Here is a 21096-nt window from a genome sequence, read left to right on the forward strand (position 1 = left end):
AGCTGGCACCAACTCTGCCATTAAACCTAGGCTGCCCTTTCACACACACACACACACACACACACACTCAGAGAGAGAGAGAGAGAGAGAGAGAGAGAGAGAGAGAGAGAGAGAGAGAGATCACCCTGCCTTCATTTTCCACCCTCAAAAATTGAAAGCTAGGTACCTCCCGTACAGTACAGCACTGTTTGCAGTTTGCCATTGTCTCTCAGCAAGAGTTACTCCAAGCATAACTGACTTAAATACTTTATCTGTGAACCTAAATTGAGTTAATGATAGAACCACATTCTTACAGTGACAGTACATGTCTTATCAATAACACCTACTCTAATATAATATTGGTGTAAAAGAATAGTGACTGATTAAGGGGTTTCTCTCCATCTGTTATGGTACTAGAACCCAAAGGGGTCATCTCATGAAACTGAATACTGTCAGGTTCAGGGCAAAGAAAAAGAAGCCCTTGCTTCTGCAAGATGCACTGGTAGCCAGTAAAGCAGACAGCTTTAAAAGGGGAAAGTTATCAATGGCTACTAATCCTGATGGCTACAGATTACTTCCAGTATCAGGAATACCTCTGAAAACCAGTTACTGGGGAACATGGAAAGAGGTTGCTGTTGCCTCCATAGGGTTCCTGACCTCTTTGGCCTTTGTCCCCAGTTCCCTCTGGAATGTGGTCTGGAAGAGCTTCTCCAAAATTGAACTAGTCCCTTGAGATGATATTGGTTCCACACCCCTGAATATGAGAACCTGCTGTCACAGGGCAGTTTTGCTCTTCAGCCCTTGCACAACCTGAAGTACTTTTAGCTCATGCTCCAAGATGGGAAGATGGAATCCTACGCTTGCTTGCTTGCTTTTCCTCCTATGAGTATAAAGTAACAGTGTTTGCTAACTTATCTTTCTTCTCAGTGGCAGGAGGTTCCCCCAGTAGGAAAAGTAACAAATGCAGAAGCTGAAATTCATAGCAACTTTCTCCAAACTAAGGAAAAGAAGCAAACCAAGGCAACACGACTTGCCAGTAAGACAAGCAACATGATATCTCCTTTAATCTCAGCACCCACCGAATGCTTTGTTGCTGCTCTAATTTTCCTGTGTAATGCACTGTTTATTCAATATCTTTCCTGCTTCGTTTTGTTTCTTAAAAACTAGAGGCACAAGATTTTAGGCAGAAAGGCTGCCTGGTTTCTGGATCAGGTGAGCAAATGAGAACAAGGATATTGTTTTGGAATTTATGCAATAAAACTCCAACCAAATGCTACGTTTTTGGCTGTGATTTGGGCTGCTTCATGCATCTTATCTCAGAAAGACAAATGTGAAATATGGGGAATATGTTTCCCATTAAGCACACTGACTTGCTAGGAGTTAATGAATGTGTAATATATAGATGTAAGGCACTTTACTATCTACAATTCAAAGTAGTTGATGTAATCTGGAGATATTTTCATTTTAAGCAGAAGGGAAGAGGGAGCTCTTCAACCACAATAGAAAAAAACCTTTTCCAACTCCACCTTACCTTCAGGCAGGTTTTTTTTTTTTTTTTTTTTTTTTTTTTTTAGGAATGCTGGTGAAGCTGCCAAATCTTTTTATGGACAAGGATGATGGTGGTAAGCTACAAACCAACGAAACTTGCAATGCCAAAGAGAGCGTCTGCAATTGAGCAGTATAAAAAATGAAGTAAATAAATGAATAAATGAGATGTCCATAGCCTCATCATTAATGTATCAGATCAGTGTATCTGTGAAAGATCCAAAACTACATGTAATCTTCACCATTACAAGCATAAGTTGCAACTGCAGTAGGACTTAAGGTTGCTAGAACTGAGCTATACAAAACACATTTACTGAACTACAGAAGCATTCACAGACATTCACATGAAGTTCAATCAGGAAAGCACCTTTATTTTATCATGGTGCCCATTTGCCATTCAACAAATAAACAAGAGACCAAATAGTTCTTCCAAGAAGTTTTAGACATAAAGGGAGGCTCAAATATGTACATTCATTCCTAGAAAATTGTCATGCCACCTGATAACTCTTACATGTTCTCAGTTACTTGTTCTTCTTATTATTACATTGCATTTATACCCTGCTTTTCTTTCCCTTGCAAGGAACCAAAGGTGTCTTACAAGGTTCTCCTCCTCTTCATTTTGTCCTCAAAACAAACCCTGTGAGGCAGGTTAGGCTGACAGTTAGTGTCTGACCCAAAATTACCCAGTGAATTTCATGAATGAGTGGAGACTAGCCTACCTCACAGGGTTCTTGTTCTGAGGATAAAATTGAGAGAGGGAGAAGTTTGTGAGCTTTGTGAAGTTTGTGAGAAAGGTTAAACCCTGAAAGGCTCTAGAAATGCAGACTATTACTTAACATTCTGGGTCTTGACTTTAAAGTGAGTTGTTTTATTTATTCCGTGGCTCAAAGTATTACTTGATCCTGTATATTTTATTCTTGTGAAGAACCAAGCACACTATTTCCATTTGTAAAATGTTTTCCTTTCAAGAAGTGAAAAGAAATAATACAATATGGCATGTCTGATGAATCACATGCACACATGAATGCACCCCACAAATGAGGACTTACCAAGTGCTACAGGTAAAGAGATAGTAGTGAATACTCAAAGACAGGGATGTATGAATCACCAAAGCTTAAGCTCACCAAATTTCTCTGAATTTGATCTCAAAGCTGGTTCTGAGTTGAGCCCATCTCAGATCATGAGCTTTTCTTTTCTTTTGTTTCTTTTCAGATGAAAAGGCTGGACATGGACATGGTAGGCATGTCATGAGTGGAACCAGCTGGAGCCAGGGGTCAGACTAGATGGCCCAGAAGACCCTTTCTGACTCGCTCTATTTCTACGTTCTATGTTTCTATGAATAGCCATGGATATTTTTCCAAATGTACAAATCAATTGCACACATCAGTCTGAATGGACCCATTCTTCTCCCATGAATTAAATGAAAGCACATCTTCAGTATGCTTTTCTCATGCATTTTGCAGCCATATGCACACTGTCAGATGGCATTTATCTCATGCCCACAAACAGTTTTTGACTGCAGACTCTGTCCACGTCTGTGTTTAGTCCCCAAGATGTGAACTGAGGAAATCCTGATCAAAACCACTGAAACAAATTTCTTCTACATCCACTCAAAGGGCTGAGATTTGTTTCTCTGGAGCATCTGCTAGACATTGGGAATGGCAGCTATAGCCAAAGGCCCAAGCAGCACTTACAGCATGGCCCAGGAGGCTGCTTCTGCTGCACCTTCCAGGACTGCCGCAGCAACGAAGCAGAACGTGGAGGTAAAACCACTTTGCAGCTTGCCAGGCTAACAGCAGCACCATTCCCACACCTAGGGCTGGAAGCTCTGCAGACAACTAGGAAAGCCCAGGTACTCACTGAAAGTGCCTTGCCTGGCTTTAAGCTCTGTGGCTCCAGCGGAAGCGGAGAGAAGTATCCCCTCCAGGTTTTAGTCAAAGCATTTAAGCAACTGCACATGGTGCTGAACCTGCAAAGTCAGTTCAGCCCCATGGAAGGCTTCTGTCAAGGAAGACCAAACCCCTGGGTAGAATGCATGGCCCCACCACCACTGCCACCAGAGGACTGCTACTTGCTCAGCAATTCCTCCAAAAGCTTTCCATGTGCTCCCCAGTCTAGTGATGAAGCCAGGATAGTCCAAACTACTGACGTGGATCATGGAATAGGTCCCCTGCAAGCATGGCAATGCATTGGCATCCAGCATACTGCTCCCTGCAAAACACAATGACCAAGGAGTCTGCGAGGGGAGCAATGATGGCTTTTCCAAGATATGTTCAAAAGGGGAACATTAGGAAAACAGAACAGTGAGGACAATTGTTCGTCAAGCCAGCTTGCACATGCTCTTGTGTGTCACGCTTTTCCTGCCATGGCGTGGGTGCCACTGGCAAGATATCCTGTCTCTTGCCCTCCCACATCTCTTTCTAGAAAAGCTCTAGGGAAGATTTGGGAGAGCATGGAAGCGGCAGAGTGAGGGGAAATGTGCTCCATTGGTAGATATTTTTCATAACTGACACAACTCGACTTCACCCATTAAGAGCACAATCCTATGCCTGTTTGTCAGAAAAGGTCATAAAATTCCCAGCATTCTCCAGCCGGTAGTGGGTATTGGGAACCCCCTAAGTTTTTGGATTCCCCCCACCCCGTCCTCCGTCTAAACATTCATTGGACTGAGCCTTAATAGTTAATCTTAAGGAGAAAAGTGTCAACGATGCAAAGAACTTTTCTTCCCTGTTTGTTTTTCAGCCTGCTGGTTCAGTCCGGATATGCCTGAACTATTGTTGTCTGCACCCAAATAAAAATGCCCTTATCTACAGTGATCTTGCAAAGCTGGAAGTAATCAGATGAAAACAGGAGAGCCCTGTGTGCTGGCTAACTCCATAATGATGAATGTTTTCCTTCAGCTAGTACCAATTTTGGCATCCTTTTTCTGCAAGATTGTTTTGAAACACTGCAATCAGGTCAGGCAGCCTTTCTGGATCTTTTGCCCCTTTTGGCAATTTGAGAAACTGCCCTGGGCACCAGTATAACAAGTCTACATTAACCCGGTTTTCAGCACCAACATAAACCTCATTTATAAAAGGCAAGGTCTTTTCTCCTCCACCCCTCTACCAAATCATTGTTTCTCACAACTCATCTTTTCTCTCTCACTTTGAATCATTCCCCCATAGCTGCTCTCTCATTCTTTCTCCCTTCTAACCACTTGCTCCATCTTGTCTTCATTTCCTAAGAGGGTCTCTGGGCCCCATCCTGTAGTTCAGAGGCATTCTTGGGAGGTGAAGACAGCAGCAATCGGAAGCCATCACTTTGCTTTGAAGTGACCCCACCTGCCATTAAGAACTGCAAGCTTTTCTGCACAAGGCCCCTATTGTATGCTTATGATTCCCTATTCACTGCTGCCTGAAGATTCATTAGACAATAATGCGAGGCTGTTCTATTGCTCAGTTCTTTAAAAGTGCTTTCGTGGATTTTATTTTATTTATTTTTTTATCAGAGTGTGGAAAATGAAGTACTATTTCTCAAAGTGAAATTATTTTTCCAACTTGTACAATGGCAGTATTCTGCTATAGTATATCACCACCTGGAGGTTATATGGTGGAAGATTAGGAAAGGAAAAGCTGTATGTGTAGAATTTACATTTCAGCTCTGCAAGGAAACTGCAAATAAACACAGTCGATAATGTTTTAAAGTTTTTAAACATGGGAGAGATTTGATAGGCACCAAGAAAGATGTCTAGGGGTACTTTGGCACCCAAGGGCAGCATGTTGCTGATCCCTTATGCACATTGACCAACAAAGGCTTGGATTAGACTAAACTTCCCTCGAGTCAGCTGCTGCCTGGCATCAGTCAGTCCTCTTTTCTAATTCAGAAACACCAAATGGCACTTCAAATCACCAGTATGCCCATAAGATTCTGAATCCATAAACCACTGGGTGGAATAGCAAAAACCCCAGAAGACGGAATGAAGATCCAAGGAGACCTTGATAAGCTTGAACACTGGGCTGAAAGCAACGGAATGAGATTCAGTGGGGACAAGTGCCAAGTCCTCCATCTAGAAAAAAATAAACCAAAGGCATCGATACAAGATGGGGAAATACGTGGCTCAACGGAACTGAAAAAGAAAACTATCTCGGAGTAATTGTGGACAATAGGCTAAACATGAGCCAACAATGCAATGCAGCCATCAAAATGGCAAATGCTATTTTTGGATGCATTAACAGAAGTATTACTTCCAAATCACAATAAGTAGTAGGTTCCTCTATAACACCTCACTAGTCAGACCTCACCTGGAGTACTGTGTCCAGTTCTGCACACCAAGATTTAAGAAAGATGCAGGTAAATTAGAAAGGGTCCAGTGGAGGGCAACAAAAGTGATCTGGGTTTGGAAACTCTGTCCTTTGAGGAGAGACTGAGAAAACTGGGCATGTTCAGCCTTGAGAAGAGAAGACTAGGGGGTGGGGGGCACATGATATCCTTCTATAAGTACCTCAAAGGCTGTCACAAAGAGGAAGGCCAAGATCTCTTCTTGCTGATGCTAGAGTGTAGGACATGGAATAGTCAATTCAAGTTGCGACAGCTCAGATTCAGACTGGGCATAAGGAGAAGCTTTATCACTGTCAGAGCAATACAACAGTGGAACCAGCTGCCTAGAGAGGTGGTGGGCTCTCCCACACAGGAGACATTCAGAAAGAAACTGGACAGCCATCTGAGTGGGACGGTGTGACATGGTGTCCTGCAATAACAGGGGGTTGGACTTGATGGCCTTCATGGCACTTTCCAACTCTAGTATTCTATGATTCTATGATTTGCAATCCTATGCACATACACTAGAAAGTAAGCTTCATTTACACTTATTTTTCTGTAAAATGCATACTGTTGCACTTTAAGTTAGTTGGAAGCACCAGTTCTAAGTAACATACAGGAATGAAACTAGTGCAGTCCATATAAAGGCTGAATGATACAGCATCGTGCTGGATAAGCCATGTGCCGTGACCAATCCACCATATAAAAGCTGTTCTATTTTCAGCTGACACCTTCCCTGAGTCCTATTTTAGGTTTGCTGCTTGAGTTACCTGTCTCTGAATGAGCACAATTGGCAGTTGTAGCACCAGAACTGTTGGCAAACTAGGAAGTACAATTCAAACACAGAGCATGAACTGATGCCCCAGATTATGTACAGGCATTATCTTTACTGATATTAAAAAGAAAAGAAAAACCCAAGAGCCTATAGGCCAAGGTATTAACCATTAGCTAACTGGACAGCATTTGAGACCTTCTTCACATGTCTACCAATCATTTGTCCCAATTCCTAAAGTGGAGGGTTTGGCACACAATTCCTTCCATTATGAACCTGATGTGAGATGCAATGCAGGTGTGCCATGCTGACCCACACACACACAGGCTTGATGATGTGCGTGTGTTGCTGAATTATGTTCCCACCCTGCAGGGTTTTCAGCTGGACATTGGAAGTGGCTGCTTTGAGTCTTCTGGGTGGCTAAAAGATATCCAAGGGAGGCCAGTGACTCCCAAGGGTCCTTATCTATGGCAGGTTCCATGTTGAGCTTTGTAGGCACTATCCATGGTACTCCATGGTGGTGAATCCATTTTCATGAAGTCATCAGCTTCACAGCCTTGAGCTTTCAAGAGCTGAACAGGGCGGTCAAGGATGGGACATTTTGGTGGGCACTCATTCTTAGGGGTGCTGTAAGTGAACAAGAGTACATTTTGCTGCAGGTGGAAATATTATAGACACATTTCTGAAAATCTGGTCAGAAGCTGCTAAGCCAAAGTTAAGCTGAAAGGCCAAATTAACAACAACAAAAAAATGTTCTTGCTCTGGACATGGGACTCAGCCTGGTGACAGGTGCCAATAGGAGGACTGGGGGGACAAGAGCGGGAAGCAGGCACTTCAGGACTCTCATTGTGTCCTATCATTAGTCAGGCACAATATGGGCATTCCATCCTCCAGCCAAAAGAGATCCTGTGCCTCCAGGGAGTGCTGTCCAAATAACTCACATGTCAATTATATCGGAGAGTTTCTCAAAAGAAAAATGCAAGGCTCACCCAGTTATTTCCATTGCCATCTATGAGAAAGCAGCTGCGCTCATACACATTCATCCAAAATTGATATTATAACTCAACAGAGCAGCTAGCCAATACAGACAGCAGTACCATTTACTCAATCTGGATGCACCATATAATTTGGCTGTCAAAGGTTTGATCAATTTTATTATAGCAGGAGCAACTAAGCCCATAGCCAAACTGACAGGGGTCCAGAATAATTGTTTCAACAACTTGATGCGCAGCAATGTTTCTGACAGGTAGCTGAGGCTGCTATTAAATCAGACCAGAGACCTACTGAATGGGAAACCAGAAACAGAAGTTATGCTCCAAATCATTATTTGTTCACATATTTAGCCAGAAGGAGTTACACAGAGGTGCTGCTGCTATTGAGAAGATCCAACTAGCAGCTGAGGCAAAGACCTCCCTCAAATGGTTGGATAGCACAATAGTAGGTTAGATGAATAAATTGTCTGACCTTGTTGAAGGTTGCTCCCAGGCAAGTTTAGACAGAAGAAAGGGCCTACAATTCTCAGCATGCCTCAGCCATGCAGAGGTTTGTGCCCTAAGTAAATATTCTGACCTTCTATAAGATGGAGAAACCCCTAGCTTACAAATATGTGGCTGCACTATCCTGAAAGGGAACATTCTGTTGGCAAGAGTCATTTGTTTGGTATATAGTGATGTTTGCCATAAGGGGAATACATCATAACAACATGAGTATGTTTCAAATGGTGTGGAGGAATATTTGCTTATTACTGAAAGGGCAGGAGGATCTTACCTTGGCAAACTCAACTGAAACCAAGAAAAAGAACAAGCAGGTTGTTCTTCCCCCAAAGCGGTTGAACTTCATCATACAGTTTCTTGAAAAAGATTCAACATAGTCAATTTGGAAATTTGCCAGCATTCCATAGTTACTGAAGTCAGAAACATGAGTTTCTACTGAGTGTCTTCACCTATGCATCGATCTGCTCTGATATAGAGAAGAAGCCATTTTTCGTTTTGGAATTAGACCCTCAGTCCAACTAGCCCAGTTTCACTGAGAATGACTGGAGCATCTCCCCAGATTCAGGAGTTTTCCAGCCCTACCTGAAGATGCTTGGAGTTCAATTTGTGTCCTTCCACATGCGAAGCCTATACCCTGTCACTGGACCATGGCCCTTCCCTGAAGATTCATCTTGAGTGCTACCTTTTCATGTTGTTCTGGGCAGAAAGTGTGTGCCTGGGTGCGAAGGAAGACTACATGTGGGTCAAGGCTGTTCAGCCCATCAGAATTACAAACTTACAGTTTCTCCTCCCCATTGCCCACAATGAACTATTAGTGGTCCATTAATACCAATAAACCAGGATTAGTACTCCAGGGCTGGCGTGCCTGACAAATCTGGATCAAGACTGCCCGGGGGAAGAGTGGCATTGGAATCAACACATCCGTACCCCAGCAACCCTAACCCTGAGCTTACCCACTGCCAATATCAGGAGAAAACCAGAGACGGTCACGTTCGAGGGGCCCCAGAGCAGCACAAGGTGCAACGCAGCATGGCCCCTGCCCTCGAGAGGCCCCTGCTATGCCGTCCAAGCCACCTCCAGCCATGAACCTCCATGTCAGAGCTGTGCTCTCAGCCCTTTCCCTGCAGTCACCAGCATCTCCTCCTCCTCACAGTCTCACCATGCCACTCAGACAATGCCCTCCCATGGCTTTTCAGTATTCTTTTAATTAGGTCACTATACTCTCCCATTTAAAATAAGGCTAACAAATGTGACAAAGGATGTAAATATGCAGAGAGAGATCTCAGGGCTAAAAGCAGACCCTTAGAAGTCATCAAGCAGCACTTTGCCAGTGAGTTTTCCCAGTCCTCCGGCATACTGAAAGGAGACCTTTTCACATTGGTGGGTGCTTTTTAAAACATAGTTGGCCTAGCAAGACGCACGGTGCCTGTAACTTATTTACAATTAGGACTGGAAAGGGGCCAACATTTTCTAGCAGCTGAGGCAGAATATTCAATGTTCTAGCAGCTGTGGTGTGTGTGTGTGTGTGTGTGTGTGTGTGTGTGTGAGAGAGAGAGAGAGAGAGAGAGAGAGAGAGAGAGAGAGAGAGAGAGAGAGAGAGAGAGAGAACTTTTTTTAAACCTCCCAGAGAGCCTCAGTTGTTGGGTGGTATTAAAAACTAACTAACTAAAGAAATAAAGAAGAGATGCTTCCCATCTCTTTGCCCAGCAAGCAGCCTTTAGTGGTGGTAGTGATGATGCAGCTTTATATTCTTTATTGTAAGCCATCCCAAGACACTAGTGGTGGATGGGTTAGAAAAGCATTCAATAAATAAATAAGCAAGCAAGCAAGCAAGCAAGCAAGCAAGCAAGCAAGCAAGCAAGCAAGCATTGTTGGAAGAACTGGCTGAGGTGAGGAGAGTGGCAGGAACACCAGTCCAGTGTTGGTCCACCAGGATATGGCCTTCTCAGTGGTAGGCCCAAACTCTGGGCCCCCCTCACTAGCTCCTCTCCCTTTTTCCCCATTCAGAAAGACTGCAGGTTTTATCTTCTTCCAGCAGGCCAGCATATTGGAATACTGTTCCCCCAAGTGGATCACTTTTACTCTTGGTTCTTTTCTGCTTTACCATTTTACAGCTGCTCTTGTTATTCGTTGTTGTTGCTTTAAATGTTTAGGATATTGATTTTGGGTTTTAGGGACCTTCTTTTGGCCAGCAGGCAGCAAGTAAAATGTAATATTGAAGATATTGATATTGCCACTAGATCCACAGAGTTCCTGTGTGTATAGAGTGCTGTGAAACTGGCATACAGAAATTGTCTGGAATGCAAAGCGCTGTGCTTACTTGCCTGTTTACTTTGAGCACAAGTCTGTGTAGCTTTTAATTGAGTTTTCTGAGTAAACTTGCATAGGAGTGTGTTCTTTGTTCCTTCGGACAGCTGCTATATACACCCACTGCCATATCTGGTGCCTCTGCCAGGTTTCAGATGGCCATTCAGCAAGACTAAATCAGTGGACCCCTCTCCTTCTGCGGCTCTACATCTGCACAGACACCTCCACTTGCTGCTCCCCCTCACCTTTCTCATCACTGTTGATCGCTGCTCACTTGCCCTACAAAAAGCCAACGTGCATGCAGGCAGTGTCATCTCACTGCTCCACCTTCGTGCCACCCCTGTTTTCCAGCCCAGAGCGAGAGGTGGGTAAAGATGCAGATTGTGATGGTGAAGATGAGGAGCAAGTCCCAGGAATCTTGCTGGACTGTGGGTGCAAAGCAAACACCCCCACACAGCTAACCCTCGATGCTGGTCCTGCCTGCATCCCAATCTGTTCTTAAAACTACCCTTCATCTCAAAAGGTCTTTTGACCATTCAGGAAACCTAAAGCCTTCTTGGGCAAGTTCTGTAGCTCCTTTATCACAGGGTGCCATATTGCAGGTGGCTCAACTGGCAGCTTATAACTTCATGATGTCCAAAATCCTGTCCCTGAAGTACTTCCCTAGATCTACATCATGTTGGAGTGGATCTGTTTAGAAGCTGGAATTTCATCCCATAAACTGCAAAATTAGAGGGGCAAGGGGCACAGGGCTGCCTAGTGGAGCCCTGTTCCTATGTGCCACAGTCATGCCTGCAGCTGCTGTCTCCAACAGCAGAAATGCTCCCCCACCATCTGCATATACGGCCAGCAGAGGAATGTCCTGATGTATACAAGCAGACTCCTTCATGGAAGCAGGGACTCTGGGCCCATCAGAGTCATCCTCTATACGCAAGCATCAGCATATATGGATGTCCTCCATGCCCCTTTCTGTGGACAGTGGGAAGGCTTTACTGCCACAGGCATTGGCAGTAGAGAGTAGCCATTGGAAGCAGGGCTAGTTCAGCTGCCTCTGTGGTCCCTCTCACATGCTTTTCCCCCCAATGCATGCAGGAGGTTTTGTGGACCTCCCGTTGGTGAGGGACACCCTATCTCCATGAAGGTAGGAATCAAATGGCTGTTTGGCTGGCTGGATGAAGGGATGGAATCTATCCATTTTTCAGTAACATACACCAGAAGAGATTTGGGTGGCATTATTCTGAATAAAGGTAAAGATAAAGGTAAAGGTTTCCCCTTGACATTAAAGTCCAGTCATGTCTGACTCTAGGGGGTGGTGCTCATCTCTGTTTCCTAGCTGAGGGAGCCAGCGTTTGTCTGCAGACAGTCTCCGTGGTCATGTGGCCAGCATGACTAAACACCGAAGTGCACGGAACTCTGTTACCTGCCCACCGAAGTGGTACCTTTTTATCTACTTGCATTTGCATGCTTTCAAACTGCAAGGTTGGCAGGAGCTGGGACAGAGCAACAGAAACTCACCCCATTGTGCAGATTCGAACCAACAACCTTTCGATCAACCAGTCCAGCCGCACAGCAGTTTAAACCACTGCTCCACCTGCATCCCTTATTATTCTGAATAGGTCTTTCTAAATACAGAATCACAAATATGGAAATCACCAAAAAGGCCATCTACTTAGCCCTCTTTTCAGGGGAGGACCACCTGTTCACAGACCTTCCATCTGTTCACTGGACTTGCCTACATAATCCGTACTACCACACAATGCAACCTGGGAACAGTTGTACTACAAAAGGCAAAGAGCTCCAGACCATTCCAAAAATGAGCTTGGCTGCATAGACTCAGATCCTTGTGGTGTGGCATGCTGCTGAAGGATGGTCAGTATGAGTACAAAAACCAGTCATGTCTTAATATAGCACGATCATACATCTGTCCATTTAGAAGGCACAAGCTGAGTCCAGTGAGACTTACTTCAGGCAAGTAAGTAGGTTCAGGACATGGCTAAGAAGTTTAATCCCCCCAACTCCAGGTAGGGCTAGGAAAGGATCCTGTTCAAAACCCCAAAGAACAACTGCCAGCCAAGGCCACGCAATACTGATACTTTGGTATTAGGAAACTTCCTATGTTCCTACCTATGTATATCAATGTATAATCCCATAAAGGAAGCCGCAGGGCTCTCAAGGACAGGACATTTTTAAGTACATTAATTCATGGAGTCACCATAAGGCAGAGATGAATTGATGGCCTATCGCAACAATAAATGTATAGGACTGTAGTCTTGCATTGCAATCAAGATATTTACTCAGAAATGAGTTGCACTATGTTCAATTATGTTTACTCCCTAGTAAGTGTGTTTGAAATTGCAGCCACAGCCTCCAGTAGAAGTCAAGGAAGACATCAAAGAAGGGACCCCCCTCCCAACTGAAAACCTTATTTTCTGAGTAAAAGTTTGTCTGTTTGTTTATACATGTATTTATAGGCTGCCTGCAATTGCTGAGGCCTTCCTAAGCTGCTTACAATACATAAGATGACCATTTATCCTTTCTGTTTGTCTCAGTCCCTGATGCTTTACCTCTATCCACAGAAGGACATAGAGAGGAGCCAGGTGTTAGAAGGCTTACATGCATCTAGAACTTGCTTTAACATTTCCAAAATAAAGCCAGCAACAATCTGCATAGAGCTGCCTTCATATTCCTTAAACTAACTCAACAGAAAAGAGCACAAGCTGTTCAGGACTGCAGCACTGAAAGACTTGGAGAAGGAGCATCATTTATTCATTCTTATTGCATTGATTTTAGCATTTATATCCTGACTTTTTCATCTTGCAAGGAACCCAGAGTGGCTTACCTTCTCCTCATTTCCATTTTATCCTCATATAACCTGTAAGATAGGCATAGGTGAGAGGCAGAAGCTGGCCCAAATTTACTCCAAGAACTTCATTCCCAAGTCCAGACTTGAATACAGAGTTTGATTCCAAAAATCTAACTACTATGTATTGCTAGCTTTCTACTCCACATAGTAAGGTTATGGTAATTATACTCATGTTTCCTCCAGCAATTGTGCACACTTCATTAAAAGAAGGCCATTCTCTTCTTCAAGGTCCCAAGCTGTTTTCATAAAACAAACAATAATTTACAATCACAATCATGCATGTATGTAAAATTGTGTGAAGGATGTTTTCAGTCATTGGAGACTTCTATCAAATCTGGCATGCTAGTTATTTCACTAGTGACAACACTGGTAACATACTGTTGGTTGACAGGGCCGGCCGTAACATTTGGGAGTGCCTCAGGCAGCACATCCTGGGAGTGGCAGAGAATTTGTGGAACTGGATGAGCCACATGTCCTCTTTCATGTCCCTCTGTTGACCTTCTGCCCTTCGATGCAATGGAGGAATGCAGTAACCAAGAGTGTTGAAGAAAGCTTCAACTTCCTGTCCAGTTGGCTTCTGGATACAGAATGGGAAGGGTGCCAGCTTGTCCTTCAGCTCAGGCAAAAATAAATAAATAAAAATAAATACCATTAGGTGGTCCTGTTGGCTGTATTTCTACCATGAAATGACCAGAAATGCCCATACAAGGGAAAGAACAGGGAATGTTGCAACCAAGAGAAATATTAAAGCTGTGATACTCAACTGTGTGCATGTGATATGTATTCTGATCCACTTTACTCAGTATGTATCACCTTGATATCATTCAAATGGCAAAGCAGAGTAGAGGCTTCCTCTCTACCAATGAAGTATAGGCCAAGATCACTCCTGCAAAGCATGTTTATTCAATAATCTCTGGAATTCACAGCCATCAGAGTACTTCACACCTCCTGAGAGCACTAAAGAAGATTCTAGCCATCACCAAGTCAATGGTCCTTGCTCTTTTTAGCTGGAGAACCCAAATTACTGCTTGATGGTACTTTATCAGAATTGGAGACTGTGTTGCTTTGATGGACTTACAATTTATAACATATTTTTAGGATCAACAGTTCCAGGGTTTTGATTGTTTTACATGTTTTGTCCGTTAGTCATTTTATTATTGTTGTTTGGTATCTTATGATATTATTGTATGCATGTGGATTTATATTGTAAGCAACCGTAGGAATGGTGGTAGAAACATAGACTATAAATAAAGTTGTTGCTGATGAACAGCAAGAAACATTCTTAACAGAAAAATCAATCCATGTGTTACTGCTTAACAGAGATATTAAAACGGTCAGGTTCAATGCAAGCTTAGTGGTACTTTAAGTAGGCTCTCTGAAATTAATGAGGCATAAGTTACTCCTGATGTACTTGCCCCATTGATTTCACGCATGCTGGGTGCATCGCTGAGGCTGGGTCCAGTTCATCAAGCCCAGAGTTGCTGGAGCTTATCTCAGTCTATTGAGGAACTTCTGTCGCTCAACATAGCTTAAAACTAAAAAGACCACAACGGGTGCAATTTCTCCTATCACAACACCATGAAGGAAATATGGGATTGCCCTCTGCCACATGGCAGCTCTATAAAGCCGCAGAAGCATTCTTCAAAGCCAAAGCTAGATACACAGACTCCTTCACACTGAGCAGTAAATGATATTATGCAATGCCAGTGGTATTTGTCTCGCACAGAAAAGGAAGAGAAAGAGGCAACCAAAGTAAAAATAAAAATTAAATGAAAAGCAGACTTGGTAAAACTCATCTATGGGGAAAGGTCAGTGACATTGCAGCTTCTTAGTTTATAGGGCAAAAGGCAAAGAATGGATAAATCGGGTGTTTTTCTGCCTCTCTCATAATATTCAAAACTGGAGCCATGCAGTGTAGCTGAATGGGTTCAAAACAGACAAAAGGGGGCGTTTTTTCACACAATACTTAGCTGAACTGTGGAATCCACAGGTGCTTCAGATGAAAGGGCTGCAGTTTGCCAGGGCAAACAGGCCCAGTGCCAGCTCCTGGCCTGCATGGGCCTGTGCAGCACATGACCCGGGGCTGAGGTGGCTTACTGTGACCTCCTTTCTTATTTTGCAGAAACGTTTTATAGCTGAGGATGGCCTGCCAGGCCTGTGCCTGAAGCAAATGTTCATTCATTTACTTTTACTTAAGAAATATAGTCTCCTTTACTATAATGAAATCTTGCATCTTCCCAACTAAATGCATTTCGCATCAGGGTGCATAAGCAAACCTCATTTATTCATGTAGTCGTAGTGGTGCGGTGGTTCAAATGAATTTAAAATGCAAAATGTTCAGGGTAGTTCTTTTTAATCAGGGCTTGAAAATAGATCTAACATACCAGGAATGTAGAAACAGTTGTAAAGCAGAGGAAGGAGCAATGTTAATTGTATGCTCCCTGATTGAAAGAATGCCTATGGTTATCTAAAGGAGGACAGAAGATAATTAAGTCCAAGGACAACAGTATCTGGCTACACTGCTGCAGATTCATGGAGGAGAATATCAGTGGCTGCATGACCAGATTGGTTCTTAGAGCCAGCTGGGCTTAATGTTTCTGACTTCCCTGCCACCAAACATAGAGCTTGAGGGTCAGACCCCATAAGTCTTCTCATATAATTAATATTTTTCATGTAAAGATGGTTTTCCCCATAATTTTCAGACAGAATATTCTGGTTTCTTTCCTTTCCCTCTTTCTTTCTCAGTGACCTGGTTGCCTTTCTGAAAGACTGGAAAAATATGTATAAAGTACAAAAGAGAACTTTCTTCTTCCTTGTTCCTAGTTGGTTATTTTTCTGGTCATTTTCCACTTTGGATTTGTTTTGTTTTTAAAAGGGCTCATAACTAAAGGCACTAAACTACCCTTCGGTCAAGATAAAACCAGCATTGCAAGGAGGTGGGCCTAGTCCCATTCCGTTCTATTTAAACTGATCAGCATAAATATGATTCCGAAAAGGAGAGCCCTTTTCCCCAGCAAAGCAGTGTCTGCCTTTTGTGAACAGTTTGGGCATTATGCTCATAGCCTATGCCCCAAGTGCAAAGCCTCAAGTTTGTGATCCAAATCCTGCCCCACAGAGCCCCCACCAGCCATGTTCCTTTATTTATTTATCCCTCTATTTATTTTATTTACATGCATTTATAGACTGCCTATAATTGCCGAGGCTTTCCTAGGGCTTACAGTGGTGGTTCCTAGGCGGTTCCTTTCCTTGGTGCCACCACTTTCCTTCAACTGCCAATTGTTTGGTGCTTCCCTGGTTTTTGTTCAGGTTTTTTCTCCCATTTGCAAAGGTTGGCATGCTTTTCCCTAAGGCAGTAAACTGGCAGTAAGAGCTTTACGCTGTGGTGTGCAGTAAGGTCAGTATTTTGACTCCCTCTCCTTTCCCTTTTTGCCTTCTGCCCACCCACCAGCAGAGTGCAGCCCCTAAGAGCGCTTCTGAAATGGAATCTGGCCCTTGGGATGAAAAAGGTTCAACAATCCCGAACTACACGCTTATGGGGTTTTAACAAAATGGCCTCCCCCACGACACACACAAACCCATTAAAAATGTTTCCAGAAACACAGAGGTAGCTAGTCTTCTTTAGTGAGTTCCCCTACTGGAAGGTTTATTTACAAGCAGCAATGGAAATTGTTCCGCAATACAGAAAGCCATTAACAGCTACTAGCATTTTATTCTGTCTGCTCCCTAAACTGGCCACTAGGCTACCAAAGTGCCATTTTCTTTGCAAATGGGTTCTTTCATCCCATCCTAAATCAAACAAAACAACAACAACAAGCAGTCATCTAGGTTTTCTTAGGGTTGTTCTCTCAAACCTTATCTTTGTGTTCCAATCTGCGTATAACAGCTACATTGCCAAGAAGGTTAATTTGATTTCAAAGTGGATTTCTTTGGCTTTTGCTCCTGCATTACCATCATTTGTGCATGTGTACAGAAACACATGAGAAAGGCTCAATGACCCATGAAAATGCTTTTTAAATTGCCTAATTTTGACTCCATGGTATCCATGTAGGTATCCAAATCTAGATGCATGGCATTGTAGGATGTACCTGGCTGCCCTTCATTAGGCAGGAGCAGGCTAGTCTTGTCGCAAGCATGCTCAACAATAGGACATTGCCAATGGGTAGGGATTGGGCGATCCCTTGCCAAAAGCTCCCAGCCCAGGCTCCAGGCAGCCCAGCCTTCCAGGTAAGCACAGAAACCACCTGAATTCAAAGGTGCCAATCAGTGCTCACAATGGGTATTTCAATTCAATGAGTGTCTGTCATTGCAACCTGGTCATCCAAGGTATAGAAGGGGACTGCTGCCAGCCTTCTGGGTCAATTGCCATTTTGCAGTGATCAAACTTATTCTTGAGAATCAAATACTGCTCTTTTCTGTCTCTCACCCTTGCCCTGTTTAACTGGGCTTAGCGCCTCAGGCCTGGACCCCCTGAGTCCAACAGTATGCTATGCTTTGGCTTTAGGCAACCAAGACATCACAAAGCACAGAATGATGTTGCTGATGCCATTCATTGCCTTCTCTCATCTACAAGCGAGGTAGTTGTTCAGTGCCTATCCCACTTTGTAATTGTCAGTCAGGTCGGACTGAAGATACAGGCCGTCCCAGTGACGCAGGCATGCTCTCATGTGGGGGGTGTTTTGGCAGTTTTCCTCGCAAGCCTCAGCCCAGCACCTGATGAAGCAAGGTGAAGTACGCCATTTTGAACGAGGAAATGAAGTACGTGTGAGATTGTAATGTTGTTCTGAATATTTCACAGCTTAGCTTAAGTTCTGCAGATGTACAGCATGACTCAGACGTTATATTGGTTCAACTCTGCTTCTTCGCTACACAGTGCCACTGCAGATCACAAATAAAACCATTTGGTTCCGCTCAGCCACAGCAAACATGCACAAGAAATGCATCGGAATCCTTCCTTGTCCATATTTCCTTGGTGTGTCTGATGTTACTGCTTATCTTGGGACCAACTCTAGGAATATTTCAGTTTTGAATTATCTGAAATACTTTGATGCCTTTAAACACACTTTAAGGAACATCAAGACATAGTTAAATATGGGCTAAGTTGTTACATCATTCACACTTTGAAAAATAAAAATGAAAATGAAACAGACTGAAACCAGTCACTTTTATTTTGAAGAAGAAGAAGCTGAGAAGCTCCTAACTGTGATTTGCTCTTGATCCAGATCATGGCCCAGGCCAGTTTCCCAGTGAAAATTCCACCTATCCTGCTTGCTGTTTGCCCTCAGATGTAAACAGCTACTTCAGAGGCAAATGGAAAATTAGGGCAAGGGGAATTTTGCCAAGAAATGGGTCTGCACCTCTCCACTTAATGAACTGACAGGCATCAGTAGCGCTATCCCTCAGGCTCTCTGTCAGCAACACATACTTCTCTGCATGCTGAAAAGAAACCAGTGGGATCAGGGCCAGCGTCTTGGCTGTGGAGGACAACCTGTGGCCTTCCAGATAACTTGCAACTCCCAGCCATCCCTAGCCAGCACAGCAAATTGTAAGGGGCCGAGGGATTTGGAAGTCAACATTTTAAGGGGTCACAAATTGTCCATGCCTGAAAGGTGAAGCTAAAGGGTTTTTCAAGCCCTTCATACCTCCCACCCAAACTTCCTAGTTCCCTCTGAGCATAGTTGCAGTCCTCACCGTTGCTTGGAGAACATGACTTTTTCCAGCAACCCCATTGTTTTGCAAAGTAATTGGCGGGTGACTTTGTCTCAAATGGGCATGTAAGGCCTATTAGCTTCAGGGGACACCTTTCATGGTGGAGAAGAGAACTACAAGAACTGGTTTGTGGATGGGATCCATGCAGCTGGCTGAATTGCTGGACCACAGGAACTGCCGTGATGAGCACCTGCACTTCAAATTTCCCAGTACACCTCTAGGGTTCTCAGGACAGTCAACATTGCTGTCTTGCATAATTTATTCCATTTTACCTAGCTGAGAGTAGAAACATAGAAACAGAGTGAGTCAGAAGGGGCCTCCCAGGCCATCTAGTCTGACCCCTGGCTCCAGCTGGATCTGCTCATGGCATGCCTACCATGTGCACATCCAGCCTATCCTCGAACACGTCCCATGGAAGCCCATTCCATATCCTTGGGGTCCTAAATGTCAGGAAGTACTTCCTGGCATCCACTTTGAATCTTGGTTGCCTGAGCTTTGCTCCATTGGAACATGTCCTGCCCTCCTCTTCAGGGGAAAACAGGTCCTTACCCACCTCACGTACCTGTATGTCACCAACAGATCCCCTCGGTGTCTCCTCTTCTCCAGGCTGAAGAGACCCAGTTCCCTCAGTCTTGCCTCATATGGCCTTCCCTGCAATCTGGCAACAATCCTCGTGGCCCTACGCTGCACTGATTCCAAACTGGCTATATCCTTCCTGTAGTGTGGAGTACAGAACTGAACACAATACTTCAGTTGCAGGCACACCAGAGTCATACAGAGTGGTAGTAATACATCTCTCAATCTAGAAGCCACGCTTCTGGCTATGCATCCAAGGGTGGCGTTCGCCCTCTTGGCCGTCACATTACACTGCTGGTTCATGTTTAGCCTGCAGTCGACCAGTACCCTGAGATCCCTTTCCCAAGTGCTGCTCTCCAGCCACTTGTCCCCTAACCTGTACTTATGACACCCATTCCTATGCCCCAAGTGCAAGACCTTGCACTTATCCACATTGAACGCCATCCTGTTTTCCCCTGCCCACTTCCATAGTCTGTCCAGATCCTTTTGGATCTGGAGGACTTGCTCATCAGTTGTGGCCATCACTCCCATTTTGGTATCATTTGCAGATTTGATCAGCAGACCGGTCACTCCCTTCTCCAGGTCATTGATGAAAAGATTGAACAGGATCAGTCCCAGGACAGAGCCCGGGGAGACCCCACTCATCACTGGCTGCCATCTCAGTGATTCCCCACGAATAGTTACCCTCTGCTTTCAGTCTGTCAACCATGCCCTTATTCATCAGACAGTGCATTGGTCTATCCCAAAACTCCTCAATTTCTCAACCAGGCCTTTATCAAAGGCCTTGCTGAAATCCAGGTAAACCACATCCACCGTGTCCCACCCATCTAGCCACCTTGAAACCTTGTCATTGAATTCCACAAAGTTCTTCTGGCAGGATCTGTTTTTGCAGAAGCCATGTTATGTGGCCACCAACCTCCCTTCCTTATCTAGGGGTACCAGATCTCTCGCTACTAAGAGTCTTTCCATTGTTTTTCCAAGAATGGGCGTAAGGCTAACCAGCCTGTAATTCCCCATGTCCCCTCTACTGCTCTTTTTGAAAAGTGGGACCACTGACGCCACCCTCCAGTCCTCTGGAACCTCACCCGTTGTCCATGAGGTCTCAAAAATGGAGGCCAATGGGCACGAGAGTACCCCTGCCAACTCCCAAAGTACTCTCAGATGTAACCCGTCAGGGTCCATCACCTTTGTGATGTCCAGTGCCCTGAGGAGCTCCTCAACTTCTGGGAGGGGGAGGGGAAAGACTCTAGTCTGTGCCCCTAAATCCCTGGCCTCATCCAGTCCCCCATGTAGATCTCCCCTGAGTAAGAACTGTGCAAGGCACTGAACCTCTAGGGTAGCCAGATGCCAAAGAGGTAGTGATCCCACACAAGTCACAGTGGTGTAGAAGCGGAAATTTCTGCATGACCATTTCCCATTCTGCTGGGATTCCTTCTTCTAAGCAGCTATTAAAAGTGTAGCAGATGGCCCATGTTTTCTTGCTTCAGGACACCCAATGAAGCCCTCTGTTTAGCGGCTCTGCTCACACTTCTGAGAGTTACTGACTTAAGGACTAG

General features: G+C 44.2%; 1 long non-coding RNA gene across 1 annotated transcript; it reads right to left on the minus strand.

Annotated features, from left to right (window-relative positions):
- Positions 1–10614: 10614 nt before the first annotated feature.
- LOC123031617 lies at positions 10615–19757 on the minus strand. Its single transcript, XR_006416336.1, has 3 exons — positions 19514–19757; positions 18315–18317; positions 10615–10626 (listed from the first exon to the last, which is right to left on the minus strand). It is a non-coding gene; the product is annotated as an uncharacterized LOC123031617 (long non-coding RNA).
- Between the last annotated feature and the right edge of the window lie 1339 nt (positions 19758–21096).

Source organism: Varanus komodoensis, unplaced genomic scaffold, assembly GCF_004798865.1.
Source record: "Varanus komodoensis strain SLA01 unplaced genomic scaffold, ASM479886v1 scaffold5, whole genome shotgun sequence".
Taxonomy (NCBI): Eukaryota; Metazoa; Chordata; class Lepidosauria; order Squamata; family Varanidae; genus Varanus; species Varanus komodoensis.